This window comes from Phyllostomus hastatus, unplaced genomic scaffold (genome assembly GCF_019186645.2).
Source record: "Phyllostomus hastatus isolate PE091 unplaced genomic scaffold, TTU_PhHast_1.1 phas_contig_34, whole genome shotgun sequence".
Classification (NCBI taxonomy): Eukaryota; Metazoa; Chordata; class Mammalia; order Chiroptera; family Phyllostomidae; genus Phyllostomus; species Phyllostomus hastatus.
In genome coordinates, this window is record NW_025333857.1 from 1,529,040 (window position 1) to 1,556,595 (window position 27,556).

Below are 27,556 nucleotides of genomic sequence, written 5' to 3' on the forward strand. Positions count from 1 at the left end.
CCTATACCCTCTTCTACCTCCCCACACCCTCACAAAAAAGGACATGAACTGTTGTCAGTGTCCATGACTTTTCCTCCATTTTTTTCTTATTTGCTCAATTCTCCCATCTTTCCCGACCCAACCCTCCAACCCTCTTACTGGCAGCTGTAATTTTCGTATATTTTATTGCTTTTTCTTGCCAAGACTTCTAGTAAAATGTGGTTTAGAACCATCGGTACTGACTATTACTGTTTCATTGCTGGTCCCACAGAAAAAGCTTTCAAAATTCTGTGTTTTAGTACAATGTTTGCTTTAGTTTTTAATTAAAGTATCTTTTACTGGATATCTTTTATTGGATAATATATTCCCATTCTTTCTTTCTTTTTTTTTAGTATTGTGGTTCTATTTTGAATGAACTGTTACTGAATTTCATCAAATAATTTTTTTGCATCTTTTAAATTTCTTACATAATTTTCATCTTCATACTGTTTATGTTATGAACCAAATGCCTGTGTCCTTTATTTTTAAACTGTTTTTCAGTACATAGTAAAGTCGATTATGTGATTCATTAATAAGACTATTAAATGTGTCCTGGATACATTCTTGTGCACATGTCTCTGGAGATATGTAGAGAAATGTTCACTGAAATATTCTCTATAATTGCCCCCCAAAAGTAGGAAACAATTTATCATAAAAAAATACAACGGAAAAACACAATTTTTCCCTGGCTGGTGTGGCTCAGTGGATTGAGTGCGGGCCTGCAAATCAAAGCATTGCCAGTTCAATTTCCAGTCAGGGCACATGCCTGGGTTGCTGGCCAGGTCCCCAGGAGGGGATGTTTGAGAGGCAACCACACATTGATGTTTCTTTCCCTCTCTTCTCCCTCCCTTCCCCTCTCTAAAAAATAAATAAATAACATCTTAAAAAAAAGAAAAACACAATTTTGTTTCAACGAAGAACTAAAATGAACTACAGCTGCATGTGTAGAAAAGGTGAAATTGCAAAAATATTAAGCCAAACATAAAAATCACTGAAAAATACATATACTATGATTTTATTTTTATAGTTTTAATGGTAGTAATGTTAATGAAGTAGGGAGTGAAATTATGAACAGATTCAATAGAATTAGCAAAATACTAGTGATAATTATTATCTTTGCAGAGGTAGGGTGGGTAATGCTTTGGGCATAGAGGGGTCATGATGTACTGATAATATACTATTAAGCTGGGTATATGAGTGTTTATTTTATTATGTCTTTTAAAGTTTGTATACTTTTCTAAATTAATGCTATATATCAAAATAAAAGACTTTAAAATAATAAATATATGAATATATGGCTGATTAAATTATGGTGAAATTTTCTTTTATTAGGAAAAAGCACAGAGACTGCAGAAAGCTAGCATTTTGAAAACAGATACATCATCCCTGAAATGATTTACTTTTACATTTTCTTTGACATTTTATTACAGATTTTCATCATATATTATTCATTTTTAACTTGTTTTTGTCCATCTTGTTAACTAATTTAGGCTCCATGATGGAGAAAATCTATCCGCCTTGTTCAAGAAAGTGTACTATGTTAGCAGCATATAGTCTGGCAGAGAGTATTTGCTCAATATGTATTTGCAAATTAATGAATGAACTAATGCATAAAAAATAGTGAAATGCAATTGCAGAAATTACCAAATAGCATCAATTGACTTTCCTCATATGGACTCTTACACCCCATTATTTAGGGATGTTTAATTTCTCTCTAACCAAGGACACATGTGATATAAATAAATTGCACTGCATCCTGTAAACAGAAACAATTAATAACAAAATTGAAACTACTATAGAAATAAACTAAAAGTATAAGCTTACTTATTTGGCTGACTTTTTGCAGCTGCATTTCATAGTTCCTTTTGAATTATACCCCAATTTAAAGGAGACATTAGCCTTTTGCAATGTCTGCAAAAATGTCTCTCTGCCGTAAAACATTAAAACATCCCACTTTTTCCTGGGGGTGATATTATTTCTCAATTTGTTATTGCAATAACAGAGGCCATGACTGTGAGTGATAATCTCAGAAAAGGGAATAAAATTACTGATACTCTTTTCCTGTAATGATAGATGCCTCACCAGTACAGCGGTTTTATTCGTTTTTACAGATTCATCAACTAATTTCACTGCTTATTTTTGTCAGAAATATTCAGATGGTTTCTGAACATATACTATAATTTTAGTTTAGAGCTTCAGTGAAAAATTCAGACCTTTATTTTGTCCTGCTAATGATTAAATGGCTATGACGCAGTTGTAAAAAGGTTGGCTCATAATGTCTTACTTAGTTTTGCATTAGGAGTTCTTTATACTCTCTCATTAATTCTGTAAAGAAGAAGCCATGGTCTGACTCTAAGGTACTTTTCAACCTTCTTATTTTCCTTAGAGCAAATAATGTATTCTGGGTATGGTTTTGCCAAAAATTTTAAAGGTACTTGCAGCTGCCACATTAACATCAATATTGGTAAGAATGAAAAGTCAGATATAAATACACTTAACCATATTATACATTGCTTGAATAAACTCAAGAGTCGGTGTTCTGTGAATGCTTATATATCACAACACAGTGTTCACAAACTGTATCCCACTTTCAAGGAAGGCTCCTTAAATTGTACAACACAGAGAGAAGTGTTGCCATAGTTAGCATTATCACACACTGAGTGGTCACCCAGTTGAGCCTATACTGGATAATGAGTCTCTACTGAACTAATAGTGCATACTCTGTCTCCCACTACTGGTCCTTTTGCTTGAGTTGATACAATATGTAAGTTCAAGCATTTATTTAAGGGACAACTAAGAAGAACCTAGTGGCATGTTTCTAAGCAACACCACATAGTAGGTCTGACTCTAAGAAATTTTTTCCCATTCTATTTTATATTTTACTCTATTTTTCCATTATCAATTAGTCCCCTTATACCTTACTCCCCCAACAATCACCATACTGGTGTCCATGTCCATGAGTTCTTTTTCCTTTTTGCTCAATCCTTCTATTTCTTAACCTCTCCTCCCCCTTAGCTGTCAGACTCATGGAGGGAGGGCAGGATGACAGCTAGGGGGAAGGCTTTAAGTGAAGACTGAGAGAGCTACAAAAAACACTTTAAGAATCCAGGAATCTCCAGAACTTTTTGAGAGTTCAAGAGAAGAATGAAGTGAATTCAGTGACAACTCAGCTTTTTGCAGGGTTTTAATTTCTGGACTACCTAAGGAAATTCTTCTTTCAATAGCCTTGCAGATACCTGACAACAAAAAGGCTGGGGGCTAGTAAGAGGACAAAAGCAAATTTTACCTTGAAGACTTTTATAGCACCAACATAGAACCTCCTGGAAAAATAGGTAATGGAGTAAAGGTCATATGTAAGTGGTCAGAGCTGGGATCTTGCATGAATGCAGATGGGAGTTATTAATAAATTTGAGCATTAATGATTATATGAGTTCTTAAAATTAATTTGTCAGGGGCTCAGATTATAGACTGAGTTAACAGTAATAGGCATACTCTAAATGTCAATGTAAGATTTTGGGATTTTATTCCACAGAATGTGGGAAGTCAAGGATAATTTTTATGTGAAATATTAACATGACTCATCTTAAGTTTCTTATTAGAAAATACAGTTCTGTTTCTGATATTCCATTGTTGGTGTACAAAAATGCCTCTGGGAAAAATTTCCCATTTGCCCTAGTAACCAGAAAAATAAAATACCTAGGCATTATATCTAACCAAGAGGGTAACATACTTGTACTCAGAAAACTACAGAACACTGAAGAAAGAAATTTAGGAAGATACATATAAATGGAAGCATATACTGTATTCATGGACTAGAAAAACTAACATCATCAAAATGTCCATACTACACAAAGCAATTTATAGATTCAATGCAATTCCTATTAAAATACCAGAGATATATTTCACAGATATAGAACAAACATTTCAAAAATTTATGACACCATAAATGACCTAAATAGCTACAGCAATTTTAAAAGAGAAGAACAAAGTAGGAGGGATCGCAATACCTGATATCAAGCTATATTTTATATTTTATTTTATCAAGCCCACTGTAATCAAAACAGTCTGGTACTGGCATAAGAACAGACACAGAGATCAATGGACCAGATTAGAGAGCCCAGAAATAAACCCATGTCTCTATGGTCAATTAATATTTGACAAAGGTGGCAGGAGCATAAAATTGAATAAAAATAGCCTCTTCAACAAATGGTGTTGGGAGATCTGGACAGCTACATGCAAAATAATGAAACTAGACCACCAACTTATAACAGACACCAAAATAAACTCAAAATAGATAAAAGAATTAAATATAAGTCATGACACCATGAAAATCCTAGAGGAAAACATAGGCAGGAAAATCTCAGGCTTTTGACACAGCAATATTTTCACCAATATATCCTCTAGAGCAAGGGATATAAAGGAAACAATAAATAAATAGCACTACACCAAATTAAAAGGTTTCTGAACAGCTAAAGAAAACATCAGCCAAATGAAAAGCAAACCAAATGTTTGTGAAAATATATCTGCCAATGATACCTTGGACAAGGGTTTGATCTCCAAAATATATAAAAAACTCACATGACTCCACACCAGGAAGACAAAAACTCCAGCTAAAAATAGGCAAAGGACCTGAACAGAGACTTCTACAAAGAGGACATATAGAAAGCCCATAGACATATGAAAGGATGCTCAGCATCACTAGCCATCAGAGAGATGCAAATTAAAACCACAGTGAGATACCTCTTCACACCATTCAGAATGACCATCATAAACAAATCAACAAAGAATAAGTGCTGGTGAGACTTTGGAGAAAAGGGAACCCTAGTACACTGTTGGTGGGAATGCACACTGGTACAGACACTGTGGAAAACAGTATGGAACTTCCTAAAAAAAAAAAACCTAAAAATGGAATTGCCTTTTGATCTGGCAATTCTGTTGCTGGGAATATACCCTAAGAATCCTGAAACATCAATCCAAAAGAACATATGAACCCCAATGGTCATAGCAGCACAATTTACAATAGCCAAATGCTGGAAGCACCTAAATGCCCATCAGTAAGTAAGTGGTTCAAAACATTTTGGTACATTTACACAATGGAATACTACACAGATGGAAGAAAGAAGGAGCTACTACCTTTTGTTACAGCATGGATGGAAGTGGACAGCATTATGCTAAGTGGAATAAGCCTGGCATCAAAAGACAAATACGATATGATCTGCCCTATAAGTGGAACCTAATCAACAAAACAAACAGCCAAGTAAAATATACCCAGAAACATTGAAATAAGGAACAAACTGACAGCAACCTGAAGGGAAGGGGATGGAGGATCATGGAGGAAAGAAAGGGAACAGTAGTCAAGGAACATGTATAATGGATACATGGACAAAGCCAAAGGGGGCTAGGGTTGAGGTTGGGTGGTGAGGGTGGTATGGTGGGGTGGGGGAAAGAGGTGGGGGGAGAATGGACACAACTGTACTTGAACAACAATAAAAACATGTTATAAAGACAGAAAAAGAACCTGGAAAAAAGAAAAGAGAATATAGTTGTTATATTTTTTCAGCTATGTAAAGAATAGCTTCAAAGACAGAATAGCTGGAGAGAAGATGTATTTGAGGTAGATGGAAATAAAGTAGAAAGGATGAAGCACTGAGTTTGAAGAATGAGACATCAGAGAACCACAGATGTCTATGGAGCTTGCAGTTTGTGAACTCTTCTGTCCCGTTAAAGCAGACAAAATTTTGCCAGTCTTGTTACCTGGCTATAAATCTCACTAATTCACCCACATGCTCACTTCCTAGTCTTTAGCAGGCTTCCGGGAGGATAAAACCCACACCTCTGATCCTCAGTCTATGGCAGGAACTCCCAGTCATGTATATTCTCCATGCTCTTCTGCAGCTAGCTCTTGGGTAGCACATGTATTCTATAGGACATTTCTCTGTTAATCTTTTTTTTCTTAACATAGGCTGTGAGAATCTTGGAGAAAGTGCCCGTGACTTGTCCTGCAGCATCTCTTTTTAACAAAAGCATCGTAGTGGCAGTAGACTTTCACCAAATCAATAAATAAAAAGACTGATAAAGTTATTGTAGTAAATACAAGATACCACACACTTAATATAACTGAAATTATTACTTTCTTTTCAATCTTTCCAGGTTTGACTGTCTTTCTATTATTTTGCCTCAACAATTTGAGATAATGTTTTAATAATTAATTGTACAAAATGAATTATTAATTTTTATTTAATAGAAAACATATATTGTGTAAGTGCTACATCATCAAAAACCTGACATAGATTCAGCAGTGAAACTTTAAATTTTCTCTCATAAAAGCTGTCTAAAAATGTTCTATGCAATATTGTTGTGGTATAGAAAGCCCACACAGAAATAGTGCTAACGATTTTCAATCAATTGATGTATAACAGAACAAAATGAAAATTTAAGAAAACTCATTTCTTTATTATTGAATTAAAGTTAGGGAAGATTAAATTTTGCATATGATTAGTAGATACATCATATTTCACATACCTCAGCTTATAATCCTTACTACTTTAAACTATAAAACTATAAAATGTTCAATTTCTTTTTTATTAAAAATGGTTAACATTATTAACTTTACCTATTTAAAGAAGATCTGTTGTGTCAATTATGAATAAGTAGTTGCCTTGCATTAGCACTTATTATTCATGGGTATATTATAATAAAAGCATGAAATGAGAACCACTTCTAATAAATATATCACTGTTTCATGCATCATTCAATGCTACCCAGTTAAAGACCGTTAAGGTTGATTGAATAATATCTACGATTTAATAATTTTAAATATATTTATTATAGAACACATAACTACAATAAAGCATGAGTAATGAAATACAAAGTCACTCTCTATTCTTAGAGAAATTTGGAAGTATATAGCAAAAGATTTTAAATTTTTTCCTGGTGTGTAGGGCTGTGAAAATAAATAGGTTAAATGTAGAGGATTTTAGGGTATTGAAAGTCCTCTGTATGATAGTACAGTGATAAATATATGGCCTTATACAATTGTCCAAACCCATAGAATGTGCAACATGAAGAATGAACCCTAATGTAAGATACAGATTTGGGTTATTACAATGTATCAATATAGGTTTATCCTTGGTAAAAAAAAATAGTATCAGTCTTGTGAGTGATGTTGATATTGGGGAGGTTGTGCTGCATGGAGGTAGAGGGTATGTGGGAAATTTCTGTACCTTCTTCCTAATTTTGTTATAAACCTAAAATCACTCTAAAAATTGTATGATGCCAGAGTTTGGAACATGTATTTGTCTCCTGATCCTACCCAGAATAACATTGTGGAAACTGGAACTTAGATTTATGTGGTGATACTGAAATATAAAAATATTTCAGTGATACTGAAATATAAAAATTTTGTATAAAAATATGAATAATTGTGGTTCTAGATTTTAAGAGATAATCTATCCTCTCAATATTTCAGTATACTGAAAATTTAAAAATATTTTACTGAATATATTTACTGAAATATTTTATTTTATGTGGTGATACTGAAAATTTAAAAATATTTTTAAAATATTTTTAAAAAACAAACAAACAACAGAAAAAAACATGTCCTCTGTGTAGGAAAGATTAAGAATTTTTAAAAGAGAAGCAACATGTAATATTGTTTTAATATTTAAATTAAGATAGAGGAAATCTTCAAGTCAAAATCACACAGGAGAAATCCAGCAAGATGGGGTTGGTTTTTCTCAGTATCTCTATAGATTCCCTTTGGTAATCTTGTTGGCTTAAGAAGGTGAAGATATATTTATTCCTCACTGCCTGGACTGCAACAGCCTTAGTCTAAATCACCACAATTCTCACCTGGGTGATAGAAATAATCAGGTCTTCCTGCTTTTTCTATTGAATTTTAGAATCAACTGTCATCACATCACAGTATATTTTAGCGTGATACTTTTAAAACCAGATTATGTTGCTTCTGTGCCCAAACACATGAGTCCCTGATACTCTCGAACTAGAAGTCACATTTTGAGTGACCTCTGAGGCCTTAGCCCATCAACAGAGCCTTATTTTTCTGAAGACCTCTCCTGCTACTCTTCTCCTTGCTTCAGTCCCACTGGCCACCAGCTTTCTCTTAAAGTTGTATGCCAGACAGCTCTCAGGATGCTCTGACTCCTGTGAGCTTGCAGTGATGCTTTCGTTGACCTGGAATGCTATATATTTCCATAGATAGTCACATGTTTAAACCCTTGTTGCTCGCAAGTTTGTATAAATGTTACCTTCCCAATAAGGTCTACCCTAACTCTAGGGTTGAATAGACCTTAATCTTTTTTTGGCCTTCCCAACCACCATTATTCTGTTTAACTTAATTTCTTTTCTACTTAGTTATCTTAAACAGTTAATATATTAAATTATGCATTTGTTAATTTATTATATTCTCAATGTACTATAACCTCAATAATGGTAAGGATATTAGTCTGCTATGTTCAATATTGAAAATACCAGAGTCTAGAATGTTTTCAGCCCACAAGAAGTGTACTGCAAATACTTCTCAAGTCAACTGGTAGATAAAGAATGACTCGAGTCTTTAGATAATAAAAAAAGTGCTGACCAAAATAAATTAAAGAAAACCAAAAAAGGTACATGGATCGAGAGAAAAAGAGAGATCCATGGATTGTAGTGAAATTAAATAAGTCTCAGGATAAACAAAGAGTCTAAAAATTTTCTTGATAGAGAAAATTTTGTATAAAAATATGAATAATTGTGGTTCTAGATTTTAAGAGATAATCTATGCTCTCAAAGTTCTGAGTCAAATGAATTTGAACATAGAATTCTAAAATTTGCACAATTAATATATAAGTATATATTTTCAAGTATCTTAGGACTAGGTAAGTGTTTCCTCTCACAAGTCCTTTTAGAAATGATTTTAATCAAGTGTTTACATTATCAAAATGAAACTGAATATTACAATAATTAATTGTGATTCAGGAAATGACAAGTTACAACTGGTGACAAAGAAAAGTCAGCAATGAGAGGGGGGTCAGGAATCTACAAATTTGCTTCAAATTAGTATGAGAAAGATGACAATTCCAACAGATTTTATGACAAAAAGACTGGAAAATCTTCATTTTATAAAGATAATATATATAAATTTTTTTCAATAAAAATGGAAATACATAAAAATAATCTCTGTAAAAGATCAACACTACTTCTGAGAAATACTGAGAATATGAAGCAAAACCATGACACAATTTTGAGCTATTAGGGTGCATGAGAAAAGTCTACCTATTCACTCTTCATGCTTGTACTGATCTCTTTTAGGTTTCACAGATAAAGTTATAGGAAAATATTCTGTATGCTACTTTCTTCTGATGGAATTACATTGCAGTGTTCAGTAGAAATATATATTTAAATAATAACTTTGGAGATGCTATTTATACTGCCTTTAATATATACAATCAGTATTTATACAAGCACCAAACATACTTATATAGAGATAGGATATCTGTTTCCATCTATGTTTCCTAAAACAAAACATTGTGAAACTGATATATCTTTCTTAAATCTAAGTAGTGAATAAGAAGATATAGTCTTGTGTAGAGATAATAACTTTATAGTAGTGTATAGTTAACATATTTGTTTAAAGATAATAATTCAACATGGGAATGCTTAATAGATATTTAAGAGAAACCACTAACACCAAAAAGTTAAATAATGCAAAATGGGAAATGGAGAAAAGAATTATCAGGTGTGTCAACTCATGGAACAGCTATCCTTTAATACAGGGTTAATAGAATGCATATAAATTTTATAAATGGAAGATAAGTCATAAATATAAAATGTTATGATAATAATTACCAGAAAAACTAAAATAAAAATGGTTAACAGTTATTATGAAATATGTGCATTTTATTTGAAAAATGTATTAATATCAATTGTGTTAATTTCTAATTTGTGAGATTTCAGATTTAAAAGTATTCAGATCTATTAATTATTTTTAATTGATTTAAAAATAATTTATGCATTTCTATATTTTTGTAACTTATAGCCAGGAAAAAATGACAAAATTATTAAGTTTAAATATAATTTGATGTCTCAAGAGTGGAAACAATGGTACAAACAAGTTTAATGGATAAAGAAAAAGGGAAATCAAATGCTGATAAGCAGTTATATTGACCAGGAATAAGTGTGAGAAGCTTCACAAAGAATATGAGAATTTACTTGTGTTTTAAATAAAGGAATTTCACCTTTTGTAAAAAAAATATCAAAAGCATACTATAAATCAATGTTTAAAATCAGAAGTCACAGTTTGAGGTATGGATACCAATTAATTAATTACTATGTTACTAAGGTAATTTTTTCCTTATATTAAGTTTAGGTCTAATTGCCAACTGGGAGAGAAATCTAGGTAATGCATCCTGGCCAAAAATATGGGAGGACCACTGTGAGTTACCATTGCATATCTAAATGAGTATAACTGGCTAAGAAAGTGTACATATTAATGAAACTTATGGAAATTTATCTTTATCAACTGTTGGCCCTCATATACTGGTGGTAGAAGTATTAAACAATACATCCACTTTAGAAAACAAACTTAGAAAATAAAGTTAGTTGTTTTAAATAGTTGTTTCATGAAAAGCATGCAGTTTGTTCTTCCTTAATAATCATAAATAGAAATTGATGTATTTCTGTGTTGTTTTTATTGTTTAATATTTCAATTACACTTGAGTCACTTATGCTTTTACGTGATAGTATTTACACATATTAACAACTCACAACATAATTTATATAAAAAGATCTATGAATGTCAATATTTATTTTTAAAAATTAATAATCAATTTTTTTTGAATAATGAACTTCATAAAGAATCAAAACAAAGTATTCTAGATGTGGCCCATGTGGCTCAGTTTGTTGGGCATCATCGTGCAAACCAAAAGGTCACTGGTTAAATTCCTAGTCAGGGCACATGTTTGGATTGCCAGTTCAGTCTCCTGTTAGGGTGTGTGCAAGAGGCAACCAATTGATGTCTTTTTCTCACATCTCACATCAATGTTTCTCTTCCTATCTTTGTGCCTCCCTAACCCTCTCTCTGGAATCAATAAGAGAAAAAAAATTAAGTATTGTAGCATCTGGCCAAATGTGAATAATGAATAACCTTAGATTTTAAAAATAGTAATTATTGAGTGATCTTAAAATGAATTAGCCTTGAGTTAGTGAATTAAGGATTACACAACAAAGCACTTTCTTTAGTTTAAAAAAAATAATAATGGAAAGGGCAGAGCCCCTTACTTTAGTTCCCTGGTACTTAAAGTATCAGAGAACCCTATGCTACAGAAACAAAAATGTGTATCCAATCCAGCTGTGCCAGCATCTATTTGTCTGCTCTTGAGGGAAGAATAAATGTTGGGAGAAAATGTAATAGACAAAAATTGTGCTAAAAATAGATAGCACCAGGAGAACTCCTGTTTTGCTGAAAATTATAATAGTTTTACTGATTGTTTTCGTTTATTGATACAAACTGTTCTCCATTGCTTCAAAAATGTGAATGTGCCACATTTTCTTACTGATTTTATTACACATATCAATTTGTAAAAGTTTTGATTAACCCAAACTCTACCTTAGCAACAAGTTACGTAGTATTGTAAAAGGTGATATTTTGTAAAATTTTAAGCACAAGCAAGATAAATTGTATGTTCTGAGTGGTAGAATTCTTATTCATAAGTAAGAAAACATATTTAGTGGCAAAAATAATATATCTGGAATTATAATTGTTCCAAATAACACTAATAGTTTCAAATAAAAAGGTAAATTTATTTTTTTCAATAGGTTCAGTCATGTGTAAACAATACACATGATTGTATAAAGAGGAAAGGAGAAAAAAGTTTTGCTTGAATAGACTAATCATGGATTTTATTCTTTGTTTTTAATTAAAATTTTTAAGCTGCTGTTTACATGAAATATTATTTTCTAATAGTTTTTGATGTACATAGAGTGGTTAGAAAATCATATACCTTACAAAATATTCTCCATAATATTTCCAGTACCTACTGGCACCATACATTATTACAATATTATTGACTATACAGGGTCTGGCAGATGTAAGGCCTTCCTGAGTGTGGTTGATAGGGTAACAATATGGGTATAATAATTTATAGGTTTAATTTGAACATTTCACCTACAATATCATATGGTGGGCTTCAGTGTAATAGTGTTATATTACTGAATTACATGCTTATGATTTTGTAATAAAAAAGATGTTATTTGTGCTGGACCTTGTTATTTCTATGCTATACTTTACATCCCGATAACTACTTTGTAACTACCAATCTGTACTGTACTGTACCTTACCTTTATCACCTAGTCCCCAAACCCCCTGCCTTCTGGTAACAATCAGTCTGTTCTCTGTATCTATGAGTCTGTTTCTATTTTGTTTTTTTTCATTTATATGTTCTTTAAAGTCCACATATAAGTTAAATCATGCTGTATTTGTCTAGTTTTACTGATTTATTTCACTATTATTACATAATATTCTCTAGGTCATCCATGCTATCCCAAATGGTAAGATTTATTTATTTTCTATAACCATTTATTATTCATTTTTTATCTTTTATTTTCTTTTTGGAATTCTTACAATACTGGGTTAGTGGTAATAAACTCCTTTAGCTTTTTCTTGTCTGAGAATGTCTTTATACTTTTATTCTAAATGGTAGTTTTGCTGGTTAGAGGGATCTTGGTTTTAGGTCCTTGTTTTTCATCACTTTGACTATTTGTAACAATTGCTTCTGGCATGTAAAATTTCTGTTGAGAAATCAGCTGACAAGCTTATGGAAGACCCCTTGTAGGTAACTAACTGCTTTTCTCTTGCTGCTTCTAAGATTTTCTCTTTGTCATTAAACTTTTGGCATTTTTGTTAGGATGTGTCTTGGTGTGGGGCTCTTTGAATTTTCTTGTTTAAAACTCTCTGTGCTTCTGGTCCTGTATGTTTACTTCTTTCACCAGATTAAAGACATTTTCCTTCATTATTTTTTCAAATATATTTTCAATTTCTTGCTTTCTCAGTTCTCCTTCCAGCACCCCCATATATGTGAACATTGATACACTTGAAGTTGTCCCAGAGGCTCCTTACACTATCATTTTTGGACTTTTTTTTCTTTCTCTTTCCTGATTGCCTTCTGCTTCCTTACTTTCCAAATCACTGATTTGATTCTTGGTTTCATCAGCTCCACTGTTGATTTTTTATAATTTATTCTTTGTTTTAGTTAGTGTAGCCTTCATTTCTAATTTTTGTAAAGGTTTTCATATCCTTTTAAAATTTATTTTATTTTGTTATTTTAATTTTTATGGTATTACATTTTCCCCATTTTTCTCCCTTTTCCCACCATCTTTCCTCCCCAAGTTAATCTTCATATTGTTGTCTATTTCCATGAGTTGTACATAAATATTCTTTGGTTAAAATCTTCACCATCTTTCAACCCAACCCCTCCAGCAGCTGTCAATCAGTTCCATGTATTTATACTCTATTCCTATTTTGATTTTTAGTTATTTTGTTCATTAGATTTCACATGTAAATGAGATCATTTGGTATTTGTCTTTCACTTACTGGCTTAATTCACTTAGCATGATATTCTCCAGGTCCGTTCATACTGTCACAAACTGTGAGAGTTTCCCCTTTTTTACTGCTCTATTGTGTAAGTGCACAGCAGCTTTTTATCCATTCATTTACTGATAGGCACTTGGGATGTTTCCAAATCTTGTCTATTTTAAATAGTGTTTCTCAGAACATAGGAATGCATATATATTTTTGCCTTTGTGTTTTGGGATCCTTAGGATTTATTCACAGAAGTGGACTTGTTAGGTTAAAAGAGAGTACCATTTTTAATTATTTGAGGATATTCCATATTGTTTTCCACAGTGGCTGCACCAGATTGCATTCCCACCAACAGTACATGAGGGTTCCCTTTTCCTCACACCCCTGCTCTCACTTGTTATTATTGTCTTATTGATGGTAGACATTCTGACAAGTGTAAGGTGGTTTTAGTTTTCATTTATCTGATGATTAGTGATGTTGAGCATTCTTTTCATATGTCCATGGCCCATCAGTATGTCCTCTTTGTAGAAGTGTCTGTTCAGTTCTTTTGCCCATTTCTTAATTGAGTTGTTCATCTTTTTCATATTGAGTTGTATTTGCTTTTTTTATATAAATATTTTGGAGATTAAAACCTTATCAGATATATCACTGGCTAAAATGTTCTCCCATACACTGGGTTCCCTCTTCATCTTGCTGATGGTTTCTTAAGCTGTGCAAAAGTTTTTAATTTGTGGTTCCATTTATTTATTTTCTCCTTTGTTTTCAATACTCTAGGAGATATATTGGCAATAATATTGCTACATGAGATATCTGAGATTTTACTGACTGTACTTTCTTCTAGAATTTGTATGGTTTCACAACTTATATTTAAGTATTTTATCTATTTTGAGTTTATTTTTATGTATAAGTTGGTGGTCTAGTTTCATTTCTTTCCACATACCAATCCAGTTTTCACAACACCATTTATTGGAGGGACCGTCTTTTCTCCATTGCATCCTTTTGCCAACTTTGCCAAGTATCAATTGATCATAAAGGTGTGGGCTTATTCCTGGGTTTTCTCTTCTGTTCTATTGATCTATATGTCTGTTCTTATGCTGGTACCAGGTTGTTTTTATTACAGTGGTTATAGTTATAATGGTTTATTATGGTTTGACAACAGTTGTGATACTTCTAGTTTTGTTCTTTGGCAAGGCTGCTGAGGATATCTGGGGTCATTTTTCAGTTTGTATAAATTTTTAAAATATTTATTTTAGTTCTGTTAAATATGCCACTGGTATTTTAATAGAAATTGTGTTGAATATATAGATTGCTTTAGTTAGAATGGAAATTTTAATGACATTAATTTTTCCAACTCATGAATATGTTAAATGCTTCCACTTATTTGTATTCTCCTCAATTTCTTTCTTTAACAGCCTGTAGATTTCTGAGTATTGGTCTTTAACTTTGTTGTTTAAATTTATCCTTAGGGAAGAAAATATAAACAGCAAAATCTCAAACATTGCTCTTGACAATTTTCTATCGGATATATCTTCCCAGGCAAGGAAAACAAAAGAAAAAATAAACAAATGAAACTACATCAAACTAAAAACCTTTTATAAAGCAAAGAAAATCATAAACAAAATAAAAAGACAACCCACAGAATTGGAGAACATATTTGCTGCTACATCTGATAGGGGGTTTATATCCAAAATGTATAAAGAACTTACAAAGCTCAACATGAAAAAACAAACAACCCAATTAAAAAATGGGCAAAAGACCTGAATAAACATTTCCCCAAAGAGTATATACAGAGGGCCAGTAGATATATGAAAAGATGCTCATATCATTAATCACCAGAGAAATGAAAATTGAAACCATAATGAGATAACATCTCCTACCTGTCAGAATGGTTATCATTAATAAATCAACAAACAACAGGTGCTCTTGAGGATGTGGAGAAAGGGGAACACTTTTGCACCATTAATGGGAATGCAGACTGGTGGAACCACTGTGGAAAGCAGTATGAAGGAAGATACCTCAAAAAATTAAAAATGGATCTACCGTTTGACCCAGCAGCCTCACTTCTAGGAATATATCTGAAGGAATATATTCCTAGGATATATTCCTGAAGGAACCCAAAACACTAATTTGAAAGAACATAAGCACCCCTGTGTTTATTGCATCATTATTTATAATTACCAAAATATGGAAACAGCCCTATTTTCTATCAATAGATGAGTGGATGAAACAACTATGGGGTATTTGCACAGTAGAATACTATTCAGCTGTAAAAAAGAAGAAAATTTTACCCTTTGTAACAGTATGGGTGTACCTGAAGAACATTAAGTGAAATAAGCCAGTCAGAGAAAGACAAATACCATTATTTCTTGCATATGTGGAATCTAATGAACAAACTGAACTAACAAGGAAAATGAAGATAGATTCATAGATGGAGAGCAGATGACACTTAGTGGGGGGTGGGTAGTTAAGAGGTAGAGGTATTGAGCCAAAAAGAAAAAGGATTAATGGACATGGACAACAGCATGGTGATTTCTAGAGGGAAGGGTGTATAAGGGCACTAATAGGTAATGGAAAAATACAATAAAGATTACATTTATAATAAATAAATAAATAATTTATTCCTAAGTATTTTATTTTTGTTGTTGTTGTAGTAATAGTAAATAAAATTGGTTTCTTCATTTACCTTTATGATAGCTCATTATTTGTGTATAATGATGCCATCAATTTCTGAGCATGGACTTTGTATCCTGCTACTTCACCAAATTCATTTTTTAGGTGTAGCAGTGTGTAGGGTTTTCTATGTATAATATCATCATCTGCAAATAATGACAGTTTTCCTTTCACCTCTCAATTTGTGTGTGTTTAATTTATTTTTTCTTTCTGATTGTTGGGGCTAGGACCTCTAAAACTATGTTGAATAAGAGAGGAGAATGTGAACATCCCTGTCTTGTTCCTGAACTTAAGGGGAAAGCTTTTAGTTTTTGCCAGTTGATCATGATGTTGGCTGGAGGTTTTCACATATGGCCTTTATTATGTTGAGGTATATCACTCTATTCCCACTTTGCTGAAAGTTTTTTTTTATCATAAGTGGGCACTGGATTTTATCAAATGCTTTTCCTGCTTCTATGGATATGATCATGAAATTTTTGTCTTATATTTTGTTTATGTGATGTATAATATTTATTGATTTGTGAATATTGTTCTAAATTTTCATCCCTAGGATAAATCCAACATGATCATGATGTATGATATTTTTGGTGTATTGCTGCATCCAGTTTGCTAATATTTTGTTGAGGATTTTAGTATCGATGTTCATTGGGGATATTGGCCTATAATATTCTTTCTTTTTTTGTGTCTTTAACTTGTTTTGGAATTAGGATTATATTGGCCTAAATATAATATTAGGATTAAAAAGAGCTTTGGAGTCTTCCCTCTCTTGAGTTATTTGTGGAATAGATTGAGAAGGATCTGTTTTAGTTCTTATTTGAATGACTGGTAAAATTCTCCTATGAAGCTGTCTGGTTTAGGATACTTGTGTGCTGGGAGTTTTTTGGTTACTGCTTCAATTTCATTCATTGTTTTTAGTGTATTCAGGTTTACTGTTTCTTCCTGATTCAGTTTTGAAATATTGCATATTTCTAGAAATTTATCCATTTAGCCAATGTTGACCAATTTCTTGGTGTATAATTGTTCATGGTAATTTTATCTCCATTGATGTAGGTTTGGGATCCCTCATGGAAATAAGGCACCTAGTTCCAAGGGTGGATGGGAGCTCTGGAGCTGTGATTTCTGTTTGGTATCTCATTTGCTGCAGCAGCCACACACAGATCTTTCCCCTTCCACTTTTAAACTCTTCTTACAAAGTCTTCTTAGTCTCTACAAAGCATCTTCTGTACTCCTTGACTTTAAACCTTTATATCAGCTAAGTTTCAGTTGATTATTCAGGTTGATTTTTGGAAGTTCAGCTGCATATCTGGACTGGGGACAGAAGCAAGTGGGCACAGCTTCCTCCTACTCTGCTGCCATGTTCCAGTCTCTTCATGTTCTTTTTTTATTTTGAAATATCATAAGTTCTTTGAACATTTTTGTAACTGTTGTTTTGAACTCTGTATCTGGTAGTTAATTTACTTGCATTTCATTTAGTTCTTTTTCTGGAGCTTTCTCCTGCTATTTAATTTGAGACCTATTTCTTTGTTTCCTCATTTTGGCTGCTCCCCTGTGTTTGTTTCTATGTATTAGGTAAAACTGCATGTTTCCTAGAATTGGCAGAGTAGTCTATGTAGTAGGTAACCTGTAGGGACCAGTGGCACAGCCTCCCCAGCCACCCAAGCTGGGTTCTCTGAGTGTGTCTCCTCTGTGACCTGTGTGTATTGTCCTGTTGTAGTTGAACCTTCATTGCTACTGGCACATCACTGGGAGAGATTAACCTTTAGGTCAATCATTTGTGAGGACCAGCCGAAGCTGCAAGTACAGGGGAGAAGCTGCTGTGCAGGGCCAACCCTCCAGAACAGCACTTGCTTCACTGGGGCTTTGGTGCCCACTGAGTCTGTCCCTTGTGAAAGTGTTAGGGTTATACTCCATCATCTTATGAAGTTGTCCACTGGGTGCACTGTCTCACGGGCCTCCCAGGAGGTACAAAATCAGTCACCACCTGTGCCCTACCTGGGGCCAGCTAGCACCACATAAGAGCAATCTGCAGATGGCAGCCACTTGTGCTGGGCTTAGAGGTGCCCTGGAAAGGCCAAACTGTGAACCCAGGCCAGCTGCCACTTGTGCCAGGCCTGGGGCCACTTAGCAAAATGTATGAGGTATTCAGAAGCCAGATGTTGCTTGTTTGGTAGATTTTAGGAAAATGTGAACCATGAGCCAAGAGAGGCTCTTCATGTGGAAAAGCCACTGGAAATGGCGTGGGTCAGCTAAAATGTTGGGTGGGACAGGATATCAGGGAATCACCAGAACAGGATGAACTGTGTTATCCAGGTTAATGAAGAATCAGATGTGTTGCCACATGTTGGCTCCATGTGGAAGAGCTCAGCAAAGGAACAATGACCTCTGTTAACACTTCTGTCTGGGAAAAAGCTCTCCTTCATTCTTTGCCCCCAAGCCAGACAATTCAGTTTCTCCCCATATGTCTGAGGGACCTTTTGAGCTGCTGCCCCAGTGTTGGAGCTCAGAGGGAGTGAGTCAGAGTAAGTCTGTGTGCTTGGGCCCTCTAAAAGGAATACATGGGATTCTGGAAGCCCTTAATCTTAACTCAGCTGCAATCTGCATTAGTTTTTACAGCCAGAAGTTATGGGGGCTTCTCTTCTTGGCACTGGAACTCTGAGCTGGGATGTTCCGATATGGGGTTGATACCCCTCCCTCCTTAGGGGTACCTCCACAGCTTTCCAATTTTTAATGACCACATGTGGGTATGAGATCAACCTGTTCTCACCCCTCTACCAGTCTCAATGTGACTTTCTCTTTACATCCTTAGTTATAGGACTTCTGCCCAGCTACATTTCAGCTGAATATTGATTGGGCAGTAGTTTAGTTGTAATTTTGAAGTGTTTGGGGAGATGTACTACATTTACCTACACCACCATCTTGTTAGGAACTCCTCATGGATTTTATTCTCCAATTTACTATTAACCCACAGAAAAATGTTTATCTTTTTATATGTGCAAATTTTGATAATCTTATATTGTTGGTCAGCTATTATGAATTGGTCTTTAAATATGTACTGAAAGTGAATGTAATATTGAATATATACTCACTGAAATAGTCTTCATGAAAAACTTTTTACCATTAAATCAATTGTTAAGTTTCATAATCAACCTAAAACGTGTCTTAATATCAAGGACCTATGTAGTGTGCTAGCTTAAAAATCACCCTGCAATTTGAAATGCAGTAAAGAACGATTCTATCAGTTTTAAATGTATCAGTGTGTCAGTGTATCTAGCCTGACCCATTTATATTTTTCAATATTTAAGACAAAGCACTATCTGTGGACACCCTATAAAGCCAAAGTGAGTGTCTGAATGAATTCTATTGGCTGGAAATCACTACTAAATATAGTTTACTATGTTTCAGCAATAGGGATAAGACTGATATAAACCAAGCTCTGCAAACTTTTATTTTTCTGTGACTCCCTCAGCCATTTTTGTGGTCTACGCATAGACTGAATAATAAACCAAGGCTCTTTGACCAATGGCAAAGATGTATAATAAAGAACAATTCATAGCTTTCACATAGCATTGCCATTTTAAATTAATATTCATTAGCTTCTGAATTCTTGGGACCTAGAAAAAGTGAATGCAAAAGTCAGTTACAAATAAATGCCATTCCATCTTTATTAGCTTACTCAGATTCATTAATGCAAAAAAAGATTATGATAAATATGTTGGGTTTTAATCATTCTCAGTGGGATATTATGCAGATAAACAGTATGAATTTTATCATGAGAAATAAGCTAGTTATTTGTGAAAATAAGGTAGAGCTTCTGACCATAAGTAGACAATAAATATGTCTTGAGAAAATGTAAATGCATAATCATTCTTGTTTAGTTAGCAAAACCTAACCAACTTATGCCTCCTGAAGGAACTTCTACTCAGTAATAATGAAGACAAAAATTATAATATGAATTTTAAGTGCATTAGTGTTGACTATACTGATATTCATTTTTATTTAGGACATCTGAATAAATAAAATAAATTTTAATCAACACATTAAATACTTTATAGAAATTCAAGTTCAGTCTGTTTTTTGTGTATATAGGTGTGTGTATATATATATGTGTGTGTGTATTTGTGTGTGTGTGTATGTTTGTGTATATATATATTCCTAGCAAGTTGTTCCCACATGCATTTAAAAACTTCTACACAAGCACAGTTATAAATTATGAGAAGTTATCAATAAATAAAGTAAGAATTTATGAGATTTTGGCTTTTTTATAAAATAACAAACCAGGAAGATACTATATGATTTAAATATTCTAAAATTTATGTCTCTCAGTGAAGAAAGAGAAATTTTACAAGGTAAACTATATGATTATTAGTAATTGTTGAGCCTTAAGACTCTTCAGTAAAATTTTTGGTCTTTAAAAAACTTTTCTAATCCTCATCTTCACCAAATATGGAAACAATGTTATTAGTCTTTTTGCTAAAACTGACAATTAAAAAATAATATGTATTTAAGTATTTAGCATATTTCCTGGCATATAGAAGAAATGAGACATCACACAATAAATATTATAAGTATTGCTAATATAATAATAATTACTATAAGTAGCAGTAATAGTGTACTCATAGTTACATTTTCCTAGATTTGGAATATTATAGAGACTCTAACTCCCTCTTTGATGTTTGAATGTTGATTCCTCTTGAATTCTTGATTACCTTCTCCCTGTGGTACCACATTTAGGTAGGTAGGCTTATAAGTCAGCTCTCACATGTGTGTCTCCTTATCTGACACCTATAAGAAATTTAAACTTCCCACGCACAGGACCATGTCCCCATCCCAATCCCTTTGTTGCTGTGAAGGCCCAACTTATTCCCTCTGGTTTTCCCACCAAGCCCTAACCTGCTTGTACCTGACCAGCTCTTCCTAGGCAGCTCTTGTGTGAGTATTAAACATTTTTTTCAAATTCTCATGGTGTGTGGAATGCCATCAACCTTGACATTTGAACAAAATTTCTGGTGTTACTCCACTGTGCTTCCATGGGGTGACCAAAAAGATGATTGGCATACTCAAAAGGAGGCTGCAAGCTGTGGCCACCAATCTTTGAGATTTTTCTTCTCTAGCTACTTGCTTACTCTGCCCATAGTATACAGAATTTCTCAGCTACTCACTGACAAGTTTGCATTTTGAATTGTGCTGTGCTATACATCATTTATGGAGACTTATTAAACCTCTTTTAAAGTTGTGCTGACTTAAACCAGAAAGTATAATGTTTGGCATTTAGGGATGAGCACACTATTGGAGGTTTCTTTAAAGTATTCCTGGGTCATACTTCCCAACTCAGACCTATCTGTGCAACATCAAATGAATTGTGTGTCTATGACCAATGCTAGGCTCAGGGAAAGGATTATTTATTCCATTTTTGACTGGCTGTGTGTCTTGACCAGCCAGGCACTGGCCTCCATCATACAGTGCTCAAGGATTAAGAGAGAGAAAGAACCAGTGCTTACCAGATACCCAAGTATGGCACTACACTGATGACATGCTCCTGCAAAGAAGTCACTAAACAGTCTCACACAGAACATATACTCATCATTGAAATCACTGAGAGGAGGTGGGCTATTGCCTTACTATCAGTTCAGGTCCTTCCATCTCAGTAAAATTCTTAGGTGTCCTATGGTCCACTGAGGCCTGTTCCATTCCTGATGTAGTTAAAAGACAATTTTTAAATTGTCAGCACCAACCACTATAAAATAGGCATAACACCTATTAGGTCTCTTTGGCTTCTGGAAACAATAAATTCACCTTTTATATATATGATGTCTGTCTGGAAAAAGCCCAGCCATTGTTCACGTGAGGTTTGTCCAGAAGGTATTCAGCCATGTACTATGAAAACTAGAGACATTTAATGAAGAAGATACAAGAGAAAAGAAACACAGTACATAAGATAATTACACCCCAGTCCCCTTCAAAGTAGGCACTTTGGGACCTCACACAGTTCTCCCAGCATGTCTTCCATTGTTGAAAACACTCTGCAAAATCCTTTGTTGGCATCCCATCAGCTGTCCCATCATTATCTGAATATTACTTACAGTCTTAAATTTCTCCCTTTTCAAATGTGATTTTAGCTTTGGCAAAAGGAAGAAGTCACAGGGTACAAATGTAGGCTGGAGTGGGGCTTGGTCTCGTGGGTGATTTGATGTTTCACCAAAAAAACTCCGCACAAGATGTGATGCATGAGCAGGAGTGTTGTCATGAGAAGGCTGCCAATCACCAGCTGCCCATAGCTGTGGCCATTTTTATTGCATTGCATCTTTCAACCAATGAAGAACATTGAGGTAGTACTCCTTATTAATTGTATGGACTGGAGGGGTGTACTCATGATGAACAATGTCTTTCCAATCATAAAACATAGTTAACATGGCCTTGATCTTGCTATGACTTTGCCATGCCTTTTTTGGATGTGGAAAACCAGGTAACTTCCATTCGGGCAAATGGGCCTTTGTTTCTGAATCATAGCTGTAGACCCATGATTTATCTCAGGTTATGACCTTCTGGAGGAAATCTAATTAATTTGTAGCAGTTTGAATCAAGTCATTAGCAACTACAGCATGATGTTCCTTCTGCCTCTGGTAGCAGGAGCCACAGAGCAAATTTTGCCATGACACATTTCATGCCGAGATTCTGCATCAAAATCTCGGACATAGTAGTTTTTGGAATCACCAGATCAGTTTCTAGTTCTTGCACTGCTAGCTGATATTTGTTGATTGCAGCCCAAACATGTTCAACATTCTCATATGTTCTGCTTGTTGTAGGGATTCTAGAATGTGGATCACTTTCAACAGATTCTTGACTATCTTTGAAGCATTCGTGCCACACTTTTATTTCTGCTGCATTCATTGTGCTGTCCCCCCAAACCTTCTGGGTCATCTGAATAGTTTCTGCAGAAGAATATTGAAGCATAACACAAAATTTAATGCATATTCATTGCTCTACTTGCTCTGTCATTTTGAATGTGACAGCCACACAGTACACATACTCACTCAATGATGCCATGCAAACCCTTCTCATTATATTAACAGTGGCTATACTTTTTCCAGAAAGACCTTCATATAATGAGAACAGTTTGTATGACATAGATGTAACCTGGCAGCCAAGGAGAGTGGACTGGAATGCTCATATGTGAACTGTGACAACTTCACTGTACTAGTCAGTGGGGATGGTAGATGCTGTTGAGTGAGCATGTGTGCTGTGTGGTCATCACATTCAAAATGACTAAGTGAGTAGAGCAACACATCTGCATCAAATTTTGCATGGAGCTTGAACATTCCTCCATGGAAACTAATTGAATGATTCAGAAGGCTATAGCTATGAGCAACTGGTGACTGGCAGCATTATCACAATTCATACACTTGTGCATCATATCTCATGCAGAGTTTTCTGGCGAAACATCAGATCACTCAGGTGACTCATCCCCACTACAGCCCAGATCTGTCCCCCTGTGACTTCTGGCTTTTCATAAAAAAAATCACCTTTGAATGGGAAAAGATTTCAGATTGTAGATGAAATTCTGTAAAATATGATGGGGCAGCTGGTGGCAATTTGGAGAACTGTATAAATTCCCAAGGTGCCTACGTTGAAGGGGACTGAGGTGTCATTGTCCTTTGTACACTGTTTCTTACATCTTGTATCTTCAATAAATGTCTCTATTTTTCATATCACATGGCTGGATAGAACCTCCTGGGCAGATCTCATATTACCTACACCTATTTATATAGTCACCGACAAATCATCTCACTTTGAATAAAAGCCCTTTATAACAGAAGGCCCAAGAGTCAGTACAAATGGACATACTGTAGGCACACCCTTTAGTATCTCGTGGAGCCTCCTATGTAGAGAAAGGTGTCATGACTGACTACCTCCTGTGTCTCTTGGAGTCTCTGGACAACTCTTGATGGCTGCCAGTTGCTTCTCCTACAAAAGGTTGGTTGCTTTGGCCTTGCATTACACAATATTGGAGGAATACCTGCTAGCTGCATAGCAGGCCCTCTGAGAAACTGAAGATCTCACAGGACTTAAACCTGTGATACTCTTCAGCCAGCTGTTTCCTACAATGTGGGTGTGGTAGCATCTCACAAGCTCAGCACAGCCACTGAGGCCACCTTGGTGAAATGGGTATTGCATCTACAGGGTAGAGCCACATCTGGGTTCTCCTATGGAAGGATATTTTCTCTCCCACCCTGAGTCCCTTGCCAGGCACCACAGTGCTAGAGAAATTCACATCCTAAACACCTTGGCTATCTGGGGTTACCCTTGGGATCAACTGAGTGAACACTATATGGGTTTATATACTCTAAGGGCAGAAGTTCCAGGATCACACATGACAGAGTTCCCCGGAGAACAGCTGCTAGTTTTCTATGAGCTGGAACATTCTTGATAAAGTGTGCCACCCAAGATTCAGCACTATAGGCCAAACATCAGATATTCATATTGGCATCACAGGATATCCTGGCCAAAAAAATGACCCAGTTATACGTTTTCATAGAGGCCTGGGCCTTGTCACTGGCTAATAATTTGCCCAATTATGCCTCTGCACAGAATCTGGGCCAATGTCTGCCCCATGGAAACAGAACAATTCTTTATTCAAAGCCACCCATTTGGGGATAAAAAAAAAAACAACTTTGGAATTCTGTGACTGAGATAGCAAAAATTCAAATTAAGATCACATCTGTGTCTGCCCACTCAAGGCTCAATTTATTGCTAAAATTTATATAGCAACATATAAATTTTTGGTTCAAGATTTTATCTCCCAAAGGTTATTGGTTTTATTGCCTTTCTGAACTCATTTAATACTTTGCCTCAGGTTTCTCCCCTTACTCAGACTCCTCTCCTTATTTGCACTTGTATTATCTGCATTTGGGCTAAATATATTCTCTTGAGCTCCTGCCCCTGAGCAAGCCACATCAATCTTGTTGCCAGTGTAGTACATTCTTGTCACTTGCCCTATAATGCCAACCAAATTGTGGTGCACTAGTGCTGCCTTTGGAATCCACAATGTTATACAACAAAATAAAATATATTTCATGCAAGTCAAGCCCTATTCTAAAATAATATCCAAATATATGATTCAAACCACTACTGCTCTCAAATCTCTAAATGAGGGACAAAGCTCTCTTACAGCTATACTTGCTGAATAATAACCTAACACTAGGCTAGCTACTGGCCAATGAACCTTGAAAATAATATTGGTTGGAAACATGGAGTTTTGGTGCACTAAACTTCCTGTTATATGTGGACATCCAACACAGGCAAAGTTACTCAGGTGGCCTAACAAATGAGACGACAGGTGGAAGTCAATAATAATAACACTTGGCACTTGACCAAATACTTAGCACATTCACAGACACCTTCTCCTGGCTCTCCTCAAGCATCTAGGGTGATTGAATGCATATGCTGTTCCAGGGCCTTCTCGTTTTCATTATAGATGGTTACACAGGCATATGATTATCAAATATATACTTAAATTTAGCTTCAATTAAATGAGACACGCCACATATCAGTTATCAATCAAACATATTATTAGTAAACTCCATTATTGGTATTTGACCACTAACTTCTTTTTATGCCTCACTTTCCCTTTTTTCTTTAGCCTTGTATCAGGACAGTTGATAATAATAAAAGCACAAACACAAGCACCTCCTTCTTTTGTGAAAACAGAGAATTCAAACTTTCCACACATGTGAGCTTTTCCCCAGTCTCATCCTCTCACCACTATGAAGGCTCCACCCACAATCTCTGCTTTGTTCAAACCAGTCCAGATCTGCTAGCTCTTGCTGAGGCCTAGCCACAGGCACCTCATGTGAGCAATAAACACTTTCTCAAATTATCTCAGTAGATACAGCGTCAGTAGCCTTTGCAACTGAACCATCTTTCAGGAGGTGATGTCTATCTGAATTCTGCTAATTAACAAACATAGGTTCATCAGAGTGGGGAAAGCATTACATAGTGTCCAATACAATCATCACTCTAAATGAATAATTCTCAAAGAATACTACATAGAACACAGAATTTTAGAAAAATGTTTTCAAGTTAAATAAGATGTTAAGAAGATACCTTTAGGAAACACAGAGGCAAATATAATTAAATATGTTCTATAAGTTTAGGTTTTTCAGAACCTTTAATAATCTAATATAATTTATAAATTGCTAAGATAGCTATATATAGCACATAATTTCACAAATACATTATTTCATAAAGTTGGGACTGATGTTTATCTAATACTCCTTGTTATCACCTTAAGGTGATTGTTATTTTGATTGCTAGTGGCCATGATAGGACAAATATATGTGTGTGTATTTATAAATATATATGTACATTCATATTACATATAAAATAACCCTACATATATAATATATACAATAAAATCACACACAAGTCTTTATGTACAGCATACATACAATATATGTAATACCACACATGTGTGTAACATTTAGTACATGCATACGCACGATCTACATAAGTACACATATATGTATGCATATGTGTGTGTGTGTATTAAACTACATATATTATGTTTTCATGGCACTATAGTCAATGAAGAATGGAATAAACTAAATATTTAAACACATTTTTAAAAACACTATTTTTTGATGATTGATGATCGTTATCCTATGTATTACTATTTTTCTCAAACATAAAACACTCTAGTTTTCCTGAGATTACTTTGAACTGAAATTGTACACTTGATGATTCTGACCACTTTCACATTTTTTAGTGTTGAATGATATGTGTCTTTTTATAACAGTTTACTTATGCATCTGTACCTAGGATTTTACACCAGCATAAAACCCACATAATCCTAGGTAATCACTGTTGAAGATGGTAACGGACAGTCTTTTTTTGGTGAATTAAAACACTTCACTATATTAGAGAGATCTTGAAAGATTACAAAACACTCAACTTTTCACAGCATGAATATATCCTATAAACTTATCTTTCTTTCTCATAATCCCATGGTGTCTTGTCCAAAAACACATTAAAATTCAGAAATACTTCAGATTGCTAACTAATATTTACTACACATCCTTTCTACATCACAACTTTAGTTTCTTATTTTAACTTTTTCCTAGCAAGTGCTAGCGTCTCAGTAAAGATAGGTGTCCCTTGTGCATATTACTAATTTGAAAATCCAAAATTTCAGTGAACCAAGATGGCATATATTCAATCAATGGAATACTTCATTTTAGTCTTCTTATTTCCATGACCAGAGTAAATATTTGTTTATTTTTAAGAAATGCTACATGC